The sequence below is a fragment of the Tyto alba genome, unplaced genomic scaffold, assembly GCF_018691265.1.
Source record: "Tyto alba isolate M040663 unplaced genomic scaffold, T.alba_DEE_v4.0 Super-Scaffold_3, whole genome shotgun sequence".
NCBI classification, from domain to species: domain Eukaryota; kingdom Metazoa; phylum Chordata; class Aves; order Strigiformes; family Tytonidae; genus Tyto; species Tyto alba.
Window position 1 is genome coordinate 15,318,818 of NW_024881304.1, and position 19,488 is coordinate 15,338,305.

Consider the following 19,488-nt stretch of genomic DNA (forward strand, 5'->3'; position numbering starts at 1 on the left):
GGACAGATGAGATCCCGTCTTTTTCAGGCTCCTGAGGAAAATCTATTGCAGCACCCAAACCTGCAACAATCTCCCACGAGCTGCCTCTATGTGACGCAAGGTAATGTCCCGTAAGCCTCTCCCTTGGCATCGCCGGTGTTCATTTTGGTCAGAGCAATGCCACTGAACAAACAAACTTCAAAGTAAAAAGCAATGCCAGAGCCAGGGAGACACGCCTGGGGGTGAGAGAACTGGGATAATAAAACTCACAGCATCACCCCGGTGCCGGCAACCCTGTACTTTTTATGCCTCTAATTTTTGCAGTTTCTTGGAGTGGTTTCTTAAGACACCATTTCGTTTTGGAGGTGAAAGGAACAGGCAAGGGTTAAATCGGAGACGCCATCCCCCCACCCCCCAGTCTATTCACAGCAGAAGGAAATCTGGCTCTCTCCCACCCCTCAGCATCCTGTCTCTGCTGCCTTGGAAAACACACAAATCCCTCACAGCTTCCTGAGGGGCAGAGACCTCAGCCCGCTCCCAGCCGCCCTCCGCCCCGGCGGGCCCTGCGGCATCCTGACTTCCCCACGGCAGAGCAGCAGCTCCTTCCCTCCCGCCCAGCCCGGCCAGAGGAGCAGCTCAGGCAGCACCAGTTGCCCCTCCTGGGTGTTACCCCGGGAGCTGCTCCTCCCGGCCAGGTGCTAGAACTTGACCTTGGATGCAGCAAGTACCCCACAGCTAGCACGGCTCTTCCTTGACCATCAGCTGGATTATTCCCAAGTGGCTTTTTGTCCCTTGTCCCCCTTACCAAGTCTACCCCAGCGGCTCATTTTCCCTTTTCTCTCCACGGTTGATGTGGACAGCCAGAAGGGACCTGAAACTGCTTCCTCAGGCTTGTCCAGTGTGTTCCCCACTGAGCATCCAAGCCTTTCCCCATCCCACTGGTGCCTACCCTGTAGCTCCAAGGAGCTGAGACATGCTCGTGGTCAGTCAGCCGCTGAAGATGGGGAACCCACAGGCAAGTTTCAACATTGAACCAAGTCACCCAAGGCTCGGGAAGCCCACCGGGGGTCACACAGGTGTTATTTCTTTCCTTACGTGGCCCTTGGGTACTGTCAAACATGCCTGCCATCCCGCTGAGCGGAAAGGCCAGCTCCAGAGCCACGGGTCCTCACCCTCTTCCCCTCCAACAGGCTCAGAGAATGGACCAGCCATCCAGCTCCTCCTCGAGATACACGTGATGGGTGCTACGGGGAGAAGCCAGCCCTTGGTACCCGAGGAGGCTCAGCATCGCACCCGGCAGGCATCCCACCCACCATAACCCCATGGCACGGGCACAGCCGGGAGGGGCATCGCCTCGGAGCTGTGCCCGTGCCAAGAAGTGTAGTTTGAAGCATGAAATGGTCGTGCTACCTCCAGTCCGTGAGCTGGAGCACGTCACTGTCAGGTCTGGGGCCCTCCGGACTGCACGCCATACGTTACACACCTATGGGCATGGGCTGAGAACGAAGGGCAGGCGCCGCACTCTTTGCATCCGCGTGGGGAATCTGCGCAGCGTAACTAGGGCACTGTGATCTCACACCCCGGCTCTCTGTGCTGCGACTTGTCCGTGGAGGCAAGCCCCGCATGGTTTCTTCCAACACTCCTGGTCACAGGGGAGCGGCACGGAGAACTACAGCGTTGCCAAATCTAAACATTCAAAATCATGAGTCATAGTTTCCAAAAAATTATCTAACTGGTATTAAAAAAAAAAAAAAAAGAAATTTAATGAATTCTGTTTTTTCATCTTTCAGATGACACCCAAAAGTTTTTCCACAGTTCTCGGTGTTAGAAACTCAAGGAAAAACAAACACATGACAGAAAGCAGAAGTAGAGATTTTCATGCATTCTCATGATTCCAGAAGCTGGAGCTTTAAGGAAAAAAAAAAATAAACAACAAAAGGCTTATGATATAAGGATTATGATTTGGCTAGCAGCAGAAGTAAAACCTCATGATTTATGTGACAAACCTCAACTGAACAACTCAGCTCAAAAACTTGGAAAAAGAAGGTGAAATATTCCAGCATCATTTTGGCTGCCAAAATAACAGAAACAAACGTGCAAAATTTCAACACAAGAAAAAAAAATTAATGAGATTTGTTCCACTTGCATGAACTCAAAGACAAACAGATGTTGACAAAAAGATGTTGCAAATAGTTCTTGCTGTTGTTCAGCCGAGCTCAACTTGCAGCGATGCGAATGCATCTCTCGTTCATTATGTCATCCCCTTTGCTCTCGCCTTTCACTCGCTCACACAGAGCAGCCAGTGTCTTTGCACGCTGTGTGTTCTTTCACATCTTTTACCAACACAATGGGTTTAATTTCAGTCTCTTGTACGCCACGTTAACAGTTGCAATTAATTATTCTCATTTACTCTGCAAGAACACACCTGTACTGGGTACTTCCCTAAGAGAAAGAGGCACAGACCTTGTTTCAAAGACACATGAAAAATCCCCACTCCTTACTAACATCTGCACTTTTTAATATGATTCTACAATTTGGACTACAAGTACCAAAGGGCTCAGCTGGCTACTGCGTACTACTTTCTGTCCTTCTTCAGTACTGAAGCAACCCTTAATTGTATTTACTCTAGATTAGACCTGTAGGACCCAACCTAAATGATACTGAGATCCAGGAGACTCTCTCCTGGAAAAAGGCTTCAGAAATGGATCCCATGTCCAAATTGAAGATGACGCCAGCACTGGTTTCAGTTCAAGGCAATCCAGATGTTCAATAAAGTGATTAGGAAGTGGTGTGTATTGAATATAAGACACTCTGCATTGAACTAATGCATTTATTTGCTCTGAATGGTTTTCCAGTTCAGGGCAGCACTTTGCCTGTCACAAGTAAAGTGCTTTGACAGAACACATGGACATTTCTGCTGCTTAAACTGAGCCAACAAACAGAATGGCCAGCAACTCTCAAGTCTCAAAAGAGTCCAAAGAAGTACTGTCACTCTGATATATTTATTTCCTGGTCAACTAAATGCATGAGTTCAGGTCCCATTTGTCAGCATCCTGCCTATCCACAGCCATTTGAAAGGAAGCAAATAAACATAACAACATTATCGAGGGGCCATTGAGTTTTCACCCTATTACTGGCTAGCAGGTGTCCAGAATGTCACTAAAATCAGGTCATACAGCCCTTTGCTTTGAAGAACGGAGGCCAAGAGCTTCTCCCAGCTCTCGGTGGTGCAGCATCTCTGCCCAGGTAGACTTGGCTTGCTCCAGGACTGTCTCCAAACCGGGTGCCCACGCTCACAGGCACAGGGCTCTGGTACATAACCTGGCCTCAGCTCTGTGTGACAAAGTAGACAAGACCTGCCCGGGGCTAGGAAGAGGTGGTAAAGCTTTATCTCAAACTCCCGTAGAATACAAGTACCTGCTGCCTCTCCCATAGGGACCTGTCGGGGGTTTATCGTTCCCTTCAAGAAAGATAACTAAGGATGAGGAACACCTAAGAAAGTTAAATGGGTGGGCCCTCTGATTTAATGCTTTATTTAGTCATCTGAGAGAAAGGGTAACCCACTTCCTCCTCAGTGGAGAACCCTTCAGTGGGTGTTTTGACTGTTACCCTGTCGGCCTCAGTTTTTTAGGGAGAGTTACAGAAATTGTCCCCAGGCAATCACAAAAACAGAATCCAGAGGCATCACATCCTCTGCCAGTATCAAACACTGTAGCTCCACCATCCAGCTAAGAAAAGGCACCAGCCACCCCTTCCCATCCAAATGCAGCATCCACAGACACGGGCGGGATCTTCTGCACTGTCAGGGTCCTTTTTGACTTTGGGCCTATGCCTCTTCCTCACTCAAGTTTCTCCTTGCACATTCCACTTATGCACATGAGGGAGAAAAAAAAAAAAAAACAAAACAAAAAAAAAAAACCAACCTCCAGATAAGAGAATGCAGCTGGGTGGTAATTTGTAGTTTCACAGTCCTCTGTGGATAAGCCCCAACACAATACATCCATTTGCCTGCAAATTGAGAATTGTGTTAAACCCACAGTAGTTCCAATGTAACAATATCTTCATGCTGAGAAACTTGAAGACTGCTGAGAAATACAGCACTTAAGCAGAACAAAATGCAAATTCCCAGCAGCACCTTCCACCCCCATGTTTTTATTCAGTTTTAGTAGAAAAGAATTCAAAAATACAGAGGGCCTGCAGACCAGACTAGGCATTGTCTACATTAATTTGGGGTATACATTACTTTCAGCTGATACTCAGATGAAGAATTAACCTAGCATTCCTCCATGGTTTGGGATTTTTTGGGCAAGTTTTGCAGACATATCTCTGCGCCCTGGGCCTGATGTGCTCGATGATTTCCACTTACATGGGCATGTGGGAAAAGGAGGAACAGCTCTGCATGTGTGTGTGCGTGCGTGTTGGCGAGACGATCCCCCAGAGGAAAAAGGAACATGCGGAATAATGGCAGCTCTGAACTCCCAAGAGCTATTCTGGAAGGCGTGGTGGTAATGTGGCTTTTCACCAGCTTGAGTGACAGAAGAATCTGGCCACCAAGACACCTGATCTGTACTGGCCATGCAAAAGCAAATATCAGGAACTGGTTTGAGTAGCACTAAGATTTTTCAGTAGTGCCTAGAGAAGATGGAACCCACATCTTCCTGTGCGTCAGGGGCTGTTGGGCTCTCCTCAGTCTTAGGTGGTTTTGACAGCTCTTATCCTAAACTTATTCCTTAAGGAAAAAAAAAAAAGAGTTTATTCAGGTTATAAAGATGCTATGCTCCCAGCTGCTCTTACCACACTATCATGATATTTTAATTCTCAAAAATATTTAACTTTATAGTTGTCATCTCATTAGGTTACATAGAATGCAAAACAGATGATTGTATTTATAAAGATTCATTAATGGAACATATTTACATTTTCTAGCTTATTTCTGACGGAAGCGAAGATTTTAGCAGCCACATGTAAATTCAAACACCTCAGGCCCTCCCTTGCACCAGAAGTTACAGACTTGAGCCACCTCTCCCAAGAAGCTCTAGGGCCAACAAACCCTCTCCATAAGGGACACTAATAAACCAAAGCCCCATCTGTGAATGAGAGGAAGGAAATACGACTGTGGGAGGATAACAGGGCATCAACATGACCCTACTGAACAAAGCCCATGCTGAGGACTCCATCCAGACACCTTCAGCAGCAATGCCCCGTGTTTCACCATCCTGGAAGGACAGGCTCCCTCTCTGAGCCACAAGCCCCTGATGCCCCTAGAGCAGAGCTCCAGGGCCCTGCAGCAGCACCAGCGCTCCCACCTTCTCCAGTAGCACCACCTCAACATCCAACCACCTAGAAGTACCACCACAAAACTCCCCGAGCCCCACTGCTAACCCAGGGCACATAGATCACTCCTGGCTCTACCGAAACTGCTTCTCTCCCAGTTTTTCATAGCAGCTCCCTTGCACAGCCAGCAAGCCCAAGGAGAAGACTTACTTCAACACCGCGACACAAGATTTTCCCTGTCTGCCTTGGCTTCAATCCATCCAACCTTGATGCATAACTAGCAAAAAAACCCAAAATGTATGTGATACCCACCTTTTCAGGGGCTGTATTTCCCTTTCCCCTCCTCAGAGGGGAGCTTACCTTCCTCATGGGCTCTTCCAGCCTTGGGTAGCTCTAAGAAAACAGCTTGTGCAGATGAAGCAGGTCAGGCCCGTTCCCTCGCTGCCTGCTCGCAGGTGTAGGTGTTTTTCTCTCCTGAGCAAGAGCTGGTGATTGCAGAAACACTGTGTGAACCATCTCCCTGCTCTGCTTCCTAGGGTGGGATGGCTGGCAGAAATATAGGGACCTCAGCTCCAGGCTTTCTTGTCTGGACTGACACCTCCCAGTTAAAGCAGTTGGACCCTTTAAATTAAAGGAATTTACATGAGACAGACAGGGTGGCAAAATTAGGATGAAAGTAGGTCAGACATTGGGTTTTCAAAAAATATAATAAAAATAACATGAGATGCAAGCGTTTGGCAAGAACTGACATGGGCATCCTCACTGGTGCAAGATCTACAAGCTGTAGCAAATAAATACAGGCATTTCTTCTATGGGGTATTGCTTTATATACACCCTGCAAGAGCAAATCATTGGGTGGGAAATGAAAATCAAGAAGAAAAAGTATATATGTTTCTGATTATTCTACCCTAATGTTGTGTTCTGGCATTATGGCAGATTGCTTAATTGTGCTGCTGATTACTTTTCCTGAATTCTTTCTACAGCTGTAGTTTTTGCAGTGCGGTGGAAACACTAATTAGCAGGAGGAATGTTGCCTTAAATTTTGTTACAATATATACATGTAAAAAAATAGAAATCCTGAGCGTTTACTTACTTAGTGCTCCTCTCTTGTTTATTTAATCCATCTCAGTCCCTGTTTATCTGTCTCTCCTGTAAACCACGCCTGGGCAAAGGTGCAGAGGTCGCAGGCAGACATGTCCCGCTGCCAGTTAAAGACAGCTGTAATCCCAGACGGTAGTTTAGATCGGTCCTTTCCACCCCACAAAATTCACCTGGTAGAACAATCGAAACGTTCATTCACCATAGGACGGGCCAGTCTTTGCGTGCATTTGCTACTAGGAATTACCTGTATGCTTTGCAATATGCAAAACAAGCTGCTGGTATACGAACATCTGCACGATGCTGTAATCTTACTGCACATTTAGGCTCCACATTCTTAATGATCCATCACAGGGAATGATTTGATGTTGTTTAACTCTTGTTTCACTAAGCTGTGGCATGAGTTTGCCATGCTTGTTCCGCAATATATTCCTGCAATATATCCACTCATTAAGGAGAAATGCTTCTTATTTTGTGAGAGTTAATGCTGTGACATTTTAATTTTTCACTTTTTTGTCCTTAAGTGCTAACTGTCTGTTCAGCCAACCTTCCTTTTCTTCCTTCTCTTCCTTCTCTCTCCAGCAGATGTAATGGGAAAAGTGCTGTTGCTCGTCACTCAGAAACATGTACGGAGCCCTCTTAGAAGTTATTTGAAGAGATGTCAGAGGGGATCCCAGTCCTACACTTCCATAAACCCACCAGTATGGCACTGTTGGGATTAGCAGCAAAATTGGAGGCGGGGAGGGGGGGGCTAAGAAGCACATGGCTGCTGTTTGCAGGGTTTACCTCTCTCTGAACTGACTGATCCATTGACTCGATCTAGTAGAGCACTTTTTTTCTGTTTCACATTTGACTGTGGACTGAGCCAGCACCTCGGCGGTGACCTGGGGCCAGCCAGCTCTGTTTAATCAGCATTTTAAGCCTCTAACACGGGAGGCTTTTTCTCTGGGTGCTCGAGACTACAGCTATTCCGTCAGCTCAGTTTGGGTTTGACTCCCCGGGGAGCTCGCGCAGCCCACGCGCCCCAGCGCAGCCACCTCGCTTCCCAGGAAAGGAAACTCGGGTGGGATGAGAAACTTTTTCAGGCGCCCTGGCTGCCCAGCGCGGCGGCGGCTGACTCACGAGCGATGCCCGCGGGGCTGCTGCCCCGTCGCTGTGAAATTTCGGTGGCTCAGCCGCCTTCCCCCAGGCAGCCCTGCCTGCGCCCCAAGGCGCGAGCGAGTGGGGGGGGGGGGGGGGGTGTTTTGGTTCACCGGCAGCACCAAAAAGTCAAGATGAAGCCAATCAAAAGCTGGTTGGGCTGAGCTGTTTAACAGGCTGAAACCCAAGGCGGGGAAGGCAGCTCGGCTCAGCTTAGCAACTGCAGTGGGTGAGAAGTGCCCAAAACTCACTGAAATAGAGTTTGACCATCTGAAACCTAGGAAGGAAATCGGAAATCTGGGTACAGTCAAGGGCAGCTCATTAAGTCCCATTTATAAACAAGATGCCAACCTTGGGGCTTAGAGCAAGCGCTCAAGGAGCCGAGGCTCTGCACTGACACGGATCTCTGGGAGGCAATGCTTTATGCATGTGCACAAAATCCATTGGCTTCTTCCTACATATGGTTTTCCACCAATATATTGCTCCTGAAACACTTCAGAAATGACTTGACCAAATAGTGCTGCACACCAGGACAAGGACTTCAGGATGCATCACACCGACTGAAGCCGGCGGTACCGCTGTCACGGTGTGTAGGCAGAAGCCCTGGCATCTCCTGGGCTTCCTGCACACTCTTAGCAGGACCAGACAGCATGTGCACAGCCGGCCCCGTGATGCTGGAGGCACTGGACTTGCTTTGAGCCTGCTGTGGAAGAGCTCGTGCATGTTTAGTGGGCAAGGTCAGCAGCTCTGGACATCTGGCAGCTCCCACCAGGCTGCCAGGCATTGAGAAATCCAAGACAAACACACAAAAGCCTCCAAATCTGCCTGTACACAACGTTCAGGTGAAAAATGTCAGGGGAAACCTGCATGTATGGTAACCCTCTGCTCTTCAGCCTGCTTTGCTTGAGCCATGAGTGAAATGCAACCAGTTCTGGGATGGTCTTGGACACCTGCAGTGCTGGGAACTGTGCTGGGCTGTGGTGGGAGACAGCAGCCACATCAGCTGAACGTTATGGACCAGCAAAAGATTCCTTTTGCGATACAGACTTCAGCAGCCCCCATGCCGTGCAGGTCTGGCCGTGCTGCTGGAGCCAAGTGAGCACAAAAACACAGCAATACCTGGCATTAGTACTGTACCAATCACCGCTGGTTAAAAGTGCTCCCACCGAGTCCTGCTTCAGAGCTGGGACTTGTCTGGGGTTTGGGTTTGTGGAGAGAGCATCCCTGAAGAAGCTGCACAGCACATCCAGGACAAGCAGCACCTGAGACATCCCTCTGCCTCACAGCTGAGGAGGACAGGGTGCCCCAAGGCTTGGAGTTTTGTGCAGCCAAAATTGGGACCTTTATCCCTGAACCCACTCCACAATCAGGCTCACTAAGGTATTTAGGCACAAGAATCTAATTGAACAACAAAATCCCATTGATTTCACTGGATCTCTGTTCATAGGGAGCAGTCCCTACCTGAAAGAGCTTGCAGGTGAGGAGCAGGAATGTCAGGGAGTATGGATTATTAAAAAACAACAGCAGGTACATGTCCTCTTGGAGAAAAGCCATCTTATCTGCCTGTTCCTAGTAAGTACAGGAAGATGTTTCATGGTCACCATAAGTATTAGGACTGAATAATGTTTGGCTATATTAATCTGAAGTGCACAGCAGGGAATAAGGTAATTTTTCCATCCTTCTGATTATATGTAAAAATTTTATATGAGCTTTTTGTGGATTTGATTACAGCAACTTGGGATGTTTCCCAATTTGCTCTTCTCCCAGGACAGTTTTACTGGATCAGCTGCTAGCGAGCCCTGGTGGAACACATGGTATAAAATAGCTGTTGCTTTAACATTTTAAACAACCTAGAGAGAGGAGGTCACGTTCTCCTGGCACGTGGCCTACGTGCCGTGCCTTCGTCGCCTCGGAGGCTCTCCTTTAATACCTGCTGCCGCCGAGCAGCGAGGAGTGAGACGGTCCTGCAGCACCATGCTGGCTCACAGTGACACACGTGCAAACATAAACCCGTGTTTTCCTCCCCTGGCACTCTCCTGTTGACAACCTTTCAGTTTGGTTAAGGCAATGAGGTGTTGGCTAAGAACGGCCTCACCCACCCTCTAAATGGCAGCGCATGTAAGACACTTTGTTACTTAAAGTCTGTATTTCTTTATTAGAGGAGATGCTGCAAAGCACTTGAAAATAATGTTGGCTGCTGTGAACTGTGGTGCCTGATCAATGAGGGACATGACAGTCAATTACCCTTCCACTTTCTGATTGTCCCCAGCAATCAGCCTGGATCAATATCTTCAAACTCAATTGATAGCAGATATCAAACCGAAAATTATACGTCTCATTGTTTTGGAAGTACTATCACATCGTGTACAGGCAGCTACCGCATTTATTTAACTGTTCATTTCACTTCCATCTGGTCCAGTCTGGCCGGGTGATGTGCTGCTCGAACGGCTCGCACGCATCCGTTCGGCACGAGCGCCCGGCCACCGCTGGCTCAGCCCGAGCCGAGGGCAGCAGCACGGCCACAGCCCAGCGCCCCGGGACAGCTCTGGTGCAGAATCAGCTACCTGAGAGAGGCTGTGTTGGAGAACAAGGGGAAAAAAAAAAAAAAAAAAAAAAAAAAAAAAAAAAAAAAGGAGAATTTTAAGCCACAGCAGCAGGGCAAAAGCATGAAAATCCAGAGGGAAACTCCAGCGCTGAAGCAAGGAAGATGTTTCTGCTCTGCGGCAGCGCTGTGTGGGCGGGGCAGCCAGGAGACAGGCTGCCGCAGCCCTTGCTGTTGTCCCAGGCAGGTGGCTTCTCTGTCCCTTGCCACCCCTTGTGTCACCCAGTTTCTGTTCAAGCGGCGACGGCCTCTCGGTGTGCGCTCACAGAGTGCTTGGCTTCGCTGGAGGGAGGGCGGCGGAGGAGCAAGAGGTTGCGCCTGCCTTTGTTTCAGGAGACTTAGCAAAGCTTCCAAATATTTGAAGAAGCACCGTGCCAGGAGCTCTTTCAGAGTTTCCTTTAAAGATGCCAGTTTGCACAGGCTTTTGTAATTGAGAAGGATCATTTACATTTGTAATGGTTTAAACAAAAAAACATACACATCGATATGGGTGTGATGAGCCAGGGCCCTGCTGTGGTGGCGGCAGCAGGGACAGGACTGACTGGGATAGAAATGATCTGGCGCAGGGAATTGCTTCTCTGCACTCCTGCCCTCCCATCCAAAACCCTGGTGGGCTTCGATTTTGGGGTCCCCCACACATCCCTGCAACCTGACTGCATGACATCTCCCTGCCATTTGCACCTGTGGGTGTCTGGGTCCCTCACCGTGCCAGACCTATCCTCTTCAACACCCGTCCTTTGTACAGTGGCATCAGCTCCTCCACGGGACGACCACAGCAACCAGAAATCCCCATGCCAACTTCTGGAGCGCTGCTGCCAGGTACGTGCAAGCAGCTCGGCTGTGAAGCCGAAGGTCTCTTGCATGCAGCAATTCCTCCCCGCAGGTGAATCCCAACCCCACGGCTTGCCACCACGGTGCTGCCAGCTCCCACAGGCTTCGCTGCAAGTAACTCGTTTCTTTAAAGCACCACGTCCTGGGATCAGCCAGCCAAGGCTCTTGGCTTCCCCTTAAAAAGATTCAGGGAGAGGTGGTGAAAATAGGAGGGGTACCTGCCGCATCCTTGGAATCATGGAGAAAAAGATGGAAAAGAGGAGCTCAGGATGTAGACAGCAAAACCCCCACGCTCTTAGAAACAATCTTCTATTGAGTTTGGCTGCAACGGGTCTGAGCTGTGGGTCTCCTCACCCTTAGGTGACACCCTCAGCTCCCTGCAGCACCAGGTAGCCCCACCAGACATCTCAGGCTGCACTGCCCAGGCAAACACCACGCACCCAGGCCAGGACCGTGGCTGGATGCTTGTACGGAAAGGAAGGGAGAAATATTCAGTTAATCCATTCACCAGAGGGGCTGAGCACGGCACAGCTCCAGCATGTCCCGGGGAGGAGCAAGCTGGGTGATGCTGCTCACAGCCATGCGAGCAGGAGGCACTCCTGAAGCACCTCTGCTTTCTCACACCCTGCTCCTTACAATCCCTAAATAAAAATATCCAAGGCAAGTAACCTCCCAGGGAAATTCAGCTGCCTCAGGGTGTTCCCTCAGCCCCCTCAGCCCCAGCTCCCGTCCTTGCAGCATCCTACCCTGCTCTTATCGGGGCACTGGACACAGGTGACCATTTTTAGAGGACAATCTAATGAAATAGATCCAGATTAGCTGGCCGTCAGTTACTTCGTTTCAGTGTCCGCATGCAACAGAGGCAGGAGCACAGTTGAAAGATAATGGAGATAAAGCATTAGCCCTACGCTTGCAGCATGGCGAGGAGCCAAGGCGCTCCCTTTTTTAATACACAATACTTGTTATAAGATTGAATATCCATTTGGGGGCAGAATTCACCTACTTTCCTTTGTGCACTCCCCTCTGAAAGCATTGTAATGCTTTACTTATTGGCATTTTATTTTGATGAATAGGCTGCAATTGGTGCAACAATATCCTGAATGGCATTAGGAGACTCAGCCATGTGACCGTTGGCCCATTTGCACTAAGTACCATCAGTCAAAGTTTGTATTACTTACAGGATGCTTAAGCTAGCTTATTTTCCTAACAGGCATGGTCCTCTGAGGGTAAAACTAAGCATGCTGGGGACTTCTTTGAAGTGGCATAAAGGACAATTATTCCCCAAAGTCCCATTTAAAAAATACCCTTAAAAACTAAGTTTTGTGCCTTTGGAGAAAAAAAAAAAAAAAAAAAAAGAAAAAACAACACACCAAAACCATGCTTCAGTCTATGTGTTAGCTGGCTGCTCACCAGAGTAGTGCCTGGAGGGCCCAGCGCAGTGCTGGCTGCTGGGCTGGGAAGGAGAAATGTCCTGCCTCTGCTCCTTGTCGGGACTGACATGCAGGTGTTGGGGTTTAAAAAAAAAGGAAGGAAAAGGCACTTCAGAGAAATGTGGATCAGGTAAAAGAAGCCACTTTTATCGACTGCATTTTATGTAACAGGCAGGGATAGCACGGTGCTTGGGAAAAGCAGACCTCAATCAGCAGCTGCAGTAATGAAGTCTGAGCTCAGGTGGATTTCTGCAACTTGTTACAGCCACGAAATAGTTTTTCGGCTGACAAGCTGGCCCCAGTACCGGGCTACAGTTACCTTTTCCTATCGGGAACGCAGGAAAATGCAGGTCCCCTGGCTGGTCTGCATGAGTACCCCTCGGTGGGTGTTTTGGGGTGCGCATCAGCACACATTGGGAGGTGGAGGGGTCTGCCTGGCACCGTGGAGTGGGCAGGAGCTGGGGGGATCCTGGAGTTGTAACAGCATTAAAAAATCCTCATGCAACAGGTCCAGCTGCCCCCCCAGCACTGCCTGTGCCCTGGTACCACCACTGCCAGGGGCACCAGTGCTGGGCAAACACCCAGGCAGTGCAGCAGGTTATTAACACCACCAGCTAACGATGGCAGTTTAACAAATCAGCAGGAAAAAATCCTGCTGCTGGCCCCACTCACCAAACTCTCCCCCTGCTGTGGGGCAGGAAAAGGGCATCACCACCCCCAGCCCATTCACGTGGCTGGGTTTTGCTGGTTTCTTCCAAAATTGCTCCTGACCTTGTCAGTGCCGCTGGGGAGCCGTGGAGATGCAGCCCACTCTTACTTTCTGACTGCAGAAATGTATTTGGTGTGCTGTTGTCTACTTTCCAAGAGTTTGATACAGCCAAGGCCCTATCTGAGCACCAAAAAACCATATTTCTAGGTGGGGAGGGGGAAAGGCAGCTATTCAGTTCAGCTCCAGAGAGGGAAGAAGCCACTTGGAGTTTATAGAGGCCTCCTCCATGGTTTAGTATTTCTAATTGCAATTAATTAGAAATTGTAGCATGCTCCACCCTATGCTTTCTGTCTGGCTTTGGGCAAAACGGTTGTCAAAAGGTCTTTTCAAGAGTGTTTTGTTGTTTGTTTGGTTGAGGTTTTTTATGCTGTCAGAAACGTCACCAACATGATAGAGCTTTGCTAGTACTGTGTGGCACTTTATGACGAGGATGCTGGTTTGCCCTGGTGTGGACACAAAGTGCTTTTCCCACGTGCTACCAGTGACCCAGACCCCCGGGGGAAGGCGCCCTGTCCCATCCCTAAGGAGCGATGCCTCTGCAGCCACAGCCAGCCCCTGCTTTAGCTGCAAACCTGCCCAGCCACGACAGCTTCTCCCCTGTTCCTCCAGCTTGTTTTAAGCTTTGTGTGTGCTCAAAGAAAGGGACACACAAGTCTAGAAGAAAGTTATACCTTGTCTATTTTTAACATGCAGTTATGCTCAGAAACACACACACACCAAGAAATCAAAGACTTTCTGAATTTGCCAGTGACAGTTAAAGAAAATCCACCTCCTTACTGCTGTTCATAATTTAGATAGCCTCCCCCCTCTCATTTGCACTGTTTATACATGAATTCCTACAGCATTATGTGCTTTGTGTAAGCAGGAAAAGTCCAGTCCAGACACGGCTCCACGACAGCTCCCCCTGACTAATAGCAAAATTATCCTTACACAAGTCCTTTCTCTTCCTCGGCATTTTTTCCCCAGGAGGAAGGGGCTTCCCCGCACCCCGGGGCTGCAGCAGCCACGGACTCGCCCCATGCTCGAGCTCGCAGTGCCATCTGACGGCAGCTCCGCCGCCAGCCTCTCGCAGAGCATCCCTTCCCTTCCCACGCTTTGCAGGTAGTTTCTGGTTGAGTATGTTAAGGTTTTAAATTTATCAACCCTCCAAAAAAAAAAAAAAAAAAAAAAAAAAAACCAAGGCAAAGATTAAATAAGTTTTTAATTACCAAAAACTCTATGGGCAAAACTTAAGAACCTTCAAAGGAAGCTCCGGGATGGAGCACAAGCAGCAGAGATAATTTATTTTCTTAGAAGATGATCAGCTTTCCAGTCCAGACTGCTGCTATATAAGTGGTAACACTATACAAACATGTGTCTTCCATATTACAGACCAACTCTAATGACTCCTTTATTTTAGTAGAGAGAGGAAAAAAAAGAAGATAAAAACTATACTTAAATCTGGAAGTCATTGCAGGCTTCGAACAGTAAAACTATTGCAAATGTTGAACTTCCACTCCCACCTCCTCACAGCTCTGAGAAGTTTCCAATAGTAAGAGCCCATGGGCTACTTAACACCGAGCAACCCCTGCTCCGTCCTGCACCCTTGGGTGCACAGTGGGAGCACCCCTGTCCAGGCAGCCAGGGACGGCTCCTTTGCAAAAGAGGAGAAGCAGAATGAGCAGATGCCAAAACTAGATGCTGCTGCTGGTCTCGTGGCATGCTGGTGAGCTGGTTAGGTGTGCCGGGAGAGCCACGCTTTCAAAAGACCTATTTTTCAAGGCTTCCGCTCGTCCTGTCCTCACAGGAGGATCAGAGGGAGACCTAATCCCAAAGATTAAAGTCTGGATTCAAGCAGCGGAGGGAAGCTTTCTGCTCCTTGGAGCAGCAGCACACACAGAACTGGCTTAGAGGGGATTCTGCTTGGTCAAGCAAAACCCAGGAAAATCAGATATTGTTTCTAGCTAGCTCAGGATCCCATTTGCAAAGGTCAATGCCAGGGTGGGAGATGGGCTGTCAGCACCGCAGAGAGTCTGCTGCCCTCCATGTCAGAGCCAGGTCAACAGGTCCCTCCTCAGAAAAACCCAGGGTCTATGTCTGATAAAAATAATTAGGGCAAATAACCACAGAGGAAGAGGTGCAGCACCCTGCCCTGCCCTCAGGGTTCCCAGCTAGGTATTCCACATTACCGAGGCTGGGCTCAGCCCCTAGGGCTGCATCCATCCTTCTGGTTTGGTTTCGACTCTCAAGACTGTGGGTCCAGTAGGATTTGGATTATCCAGAAAATCTGAGTTTTCCTGGAAGCACATCAGGGCAGCATGGTCATCAGCAGAGGGTTTGTTTCTCCCTTGGTTTAGGTGAGAGGCAGGGAAGGAGCAGTGACCGTGTGCCCCAGAGTCCTCAGGCTGACTCCAGAAATGTGTGAAGGAGGGAGAAAGGGGTGCTCAGGGGGGATGAAGTCTGTGAGCTGCTAGAAATGGTGAAAAAGGGATGGAAGCAAGGGCAACAAGGGTGCTCACATCATCTTTTGTCGTTGGCTTGGCTCCAGGGGGAGAAACATCACCCTGGTTGCCTCCAAAAACAGAGAGAGGGGGCTTCCTGGGGCCCTCTGGTCGGGTGTCCCTCTGGGAGAAACCCTGGGAAAGCCACCCGGTAACCCCCTGCCACCCAGCAGCAGCGAGAGGGTGGGGGATCTGAGACACAAAGCCAGAAGAGTGGTGCAGCTGCTGCTGCAGGGTGTGGGGAATGACTAACAAGCTACTTGGGAAACACTGAAAGCAAAACAAAACAAAAAACTCCCCTCAAAAAGTTATCCCAAAGGAAAAAAATAAAAAGTCAGCAGGCTTTCTATGCAGGCCGTGCCTGTGCTGCACATTGTGGGATCATTTTGCATTTTACCTGGCAGGTCAACCCCCTCCTTTTACAGGCAAATATTATTTGTAAAGGTTGCTAAGAGCTAGCAGCGCTAATACATTTGGGTCAGGATTTTTCTACTCCAAAAACACTGTTGTATGACCAAATGACACTCGGGAAAAAATCCCTTTTACCTTAGATTGCATTTATGATGTGATCCACTTTACACCTCTGATAGCCTATCTATGGGGGGAAGCGGGGATACGGGGTGCTAGGCTGGATGCTTCCCCAGTATCCTGGGAGGCCATGCAATGGGATTACCAGCCCAGGATGATCACAGCATTGCACAGCTTTACATGCACCATCCATAACTTGCTGGCCACGTTGTTTTCTCTTTGCACACTTGTATGGCAATGTAACTACAAAAACATTCCTACGAACTGTTCCCTGATGTGCAAATATAGCTTTAAATGACTTCTCTAGGAAAGAATCCTCAGTATTTTATACAAATTGTCTTGCATGTTTATTACACAGAATCATGATCCAAAAAGAAGGGGATTCATCCCATGCCTATTCATAACACTGCTCTCCCTTACGCGTTACGAGCTAGAACATACTCCAGGCCTCCTTGCATGATGAATGACACCTACTTTGCCCTTCACTTCCAGCCTGCTCCACTTTGCTTATTTATGGAGCCTCAATGCACTGACAGAAACCCTTCTCTCCCAGCCTGTCCATGGGACAGAGCTCATCGTGGGCACTGGGCTTGCGACGAGCAGTTTGGAGGGGGAGCAGTAAGACCTGAAATGCTGCTCCTGGCCTCGCCGCTGTGCCAAGACACCCCAGGACCTCTCCAGAACTGCTGCACTTCCCACTGACGCTCCTCCCAACAGCTGGTAGTTTCTCTACCACATTTAAAGCCCTTTCTCCCACCCCGTGTCTCGGAGCTGGGCACCAGGCTGGAGGGATGCCCGCCTGCCCGCTCCGAGGATGCTGTGCCTGGGGGGTGCGAGCGGGATGTCTCCTGCTGCATTTAGCTTGGCCAGCCCATTCCACAGCCTGCACACAGCCTCGGGGGGGGGGGAGCGGTAGGAAACAACGTACCAGCCAGCCAAGCCAAACATCAGGAGGTCAAACGCTGCAGCACGGCTTCTCGGAGATGACACACGCGCCCGGGGCAAGCCCGCTTGTCTCCTGGCGCGGGAGCATCTTGCAGAGCCCTGCGTTAACACCGCAGCTGCAAACGCCGGCTCTTGGCCCCAGGCTTCAGCACAAGCTGCCTCCCTCCCAGGGACGAGGGTTTTGCAGCCTGGGTGGGAGGAAGGTGCTGGGGTGGGTGGTCCCGGTGCAGAGCACAGCCCCCCCTTCCCCAGCAGCGTGCTACGTACGGCTTCTGAAATAATCCAGTCTTCATTAACTTGTCAAATTAAGAAATTGAGAGCTGTCAAAGTATAGTGAAGATTGGAGGTGGCTTTTATAGCAAGCCGTGGAATCTCCCACTGTTTGTCTAATCTAATTTCCTCATCTTTGTTGTCCTAAGAGAATCATTACAAGAGAGGGAGAAGTAGAAAGATGAAGACATGAACGATTTCCAGTTGAAAGCACCTCCCTTCCATGTGCGGGTGCAGACAAGAGGGTTTATATAAGCTGCTCGGGATCAGTAATTTTCCTCTGTCACAGTCATGTTTGTGTTTAAAGACAACTGTTAAGCTTCATCCCCTTTGGTCAATCCTGCCCTCGGAAGAACGTAAAAAGTGATTTCTTTTGTACTCCCATCAACTGACAAAGGCAAAGCATTGACTGAGCCTTTTCTGACCCGTGGAGCTTTTGTGTTCCTCACTCTGAGGTATTTAGTTAATTATTACTGACAAGACTGTGCCAACCTGTCCTGAACCTGCCACGCTAAAGTAAAAGCACACAAAAGACCAAGTAAAGCCCATAGCATGAAATGCCTTTAAATTGAAGATGCTTTGGCATGCTCCTCCGCAGCATCAAGCAGCATCACCAAGGCACACCACGCGACATGAAACCACCTTCTCCTCTGCTTGCTCCTGCTCCACCCATGATTTTTTTCAACACTGCTCTCCACAACAAAACTCTACAAGCATCTCCATGCTGCAAATAAACCGTAGATCAAAATAATTCATTCTGGTATGTCTCTCATTTCCTGAAGCACTTTACAAAGGCAGTTAAAAAAGGAAAAAATAAAATAACCACCAAACAACAGTACAAAGTGAGAGAGCTCAGCACAGAGGTCTTAATATACAGCTGCAGCTCATTTCAGTGCATGCAATTGGTGCCAGTAGCTGGTGAGGGAACCCCCCATGCTTCGTGCAATCTCTCCAACACACACAGCTCAGAGAGGAGGGAGATGTTGCTGTGTGTGGAATAACCATGGTGGAAACCTGCCTCCCCGCAGAAGAGGCACAACCAGGTTGTTCAAAGGCATGCACGGCTGAGCCAGCAGCCCCAGCATCACTGCTGCAGCAGGAAGGCAAAGTATTCTTGGAGAGGCAAACACTCCTGTCATCCAGCCTTGGCTTTCCAGAAGGCAGAACCAGAGAGTCTTCTGAAAAAGCAACAAGTGGAACATCTCAAGCCCCTGCAGCTGAAATGAAACCCTAAGGGAACCAGCTGCTGCAACAGAGGGAGAACAAGCTGTCCAATGACAGCAGCAAAACCAAATAAACTGTCAATACCATCTTTGCTGGAGAATGAAAGGTTAAAGCCATACCAGCAACTGGTTGGGGATAGGCTTTTGAGGCAAAGCTGCCATTCCTTCCCTGCTAATTGTTATGTTTTCCAAAGATTTCATCGACTAAGTTGTGTTCAACAAACTGCTATTTAATTACCAGAGCAGAATCCTGTTAATTAGCCAGCCCCAGAAGACAGCCCTTCATCCCCATTAAGTGAAATTCCCAACTAATCCCTCCAGCAGCAGCTGTGTCTCAGCCTGGGGAGCCAAGCAGAGCTATTAGAGACACCCCTGAAGTTGGGGGGGGAACAATCAGAGCTCGGCTCCCGCCTGAGGCCACTGGCCATCTTCAGGCCTGGGAAGGTGCAAACCAAAACAAGAAGTGTAATACTCAGAAGTAAAAAGCTATCCGTTCCTCTTACCATTTCTCAGCTGTCTCTCCTGGCTCCATTTGCCCTGGGGGCTTCAGTCACAGCCCGGCCAGCATCTCTTCTTCCCCTGGGGCTGGTGGTCCCGCTGTGTCCCCAGGCTGCTCCCATCCCTGGGCACAGTCCGTGCTTGGGCCCGTGTAAGAGGCCAGCAGCTCTCCTTCAGCCATCTCACCACCATCCTCCACTTATCACCACGTAGCATCAAAGCTTTCTCTGGGAAGAGGCCATGAGCACCTTTTAGAAGGTGCTATGAACCTTTCTGGAGCCAGCCAAAGCTCTCCCCCTACCTCACCTGGCTGCCAAGGACAGAGGGTAATTCTTGTGGAGGATATGAAGTTCCCACAGAATTCATAAAAGCAGCCTGGTTAAAGGAGATGAGTGTTCCCACTACGTGAAAGGCTTCAGTG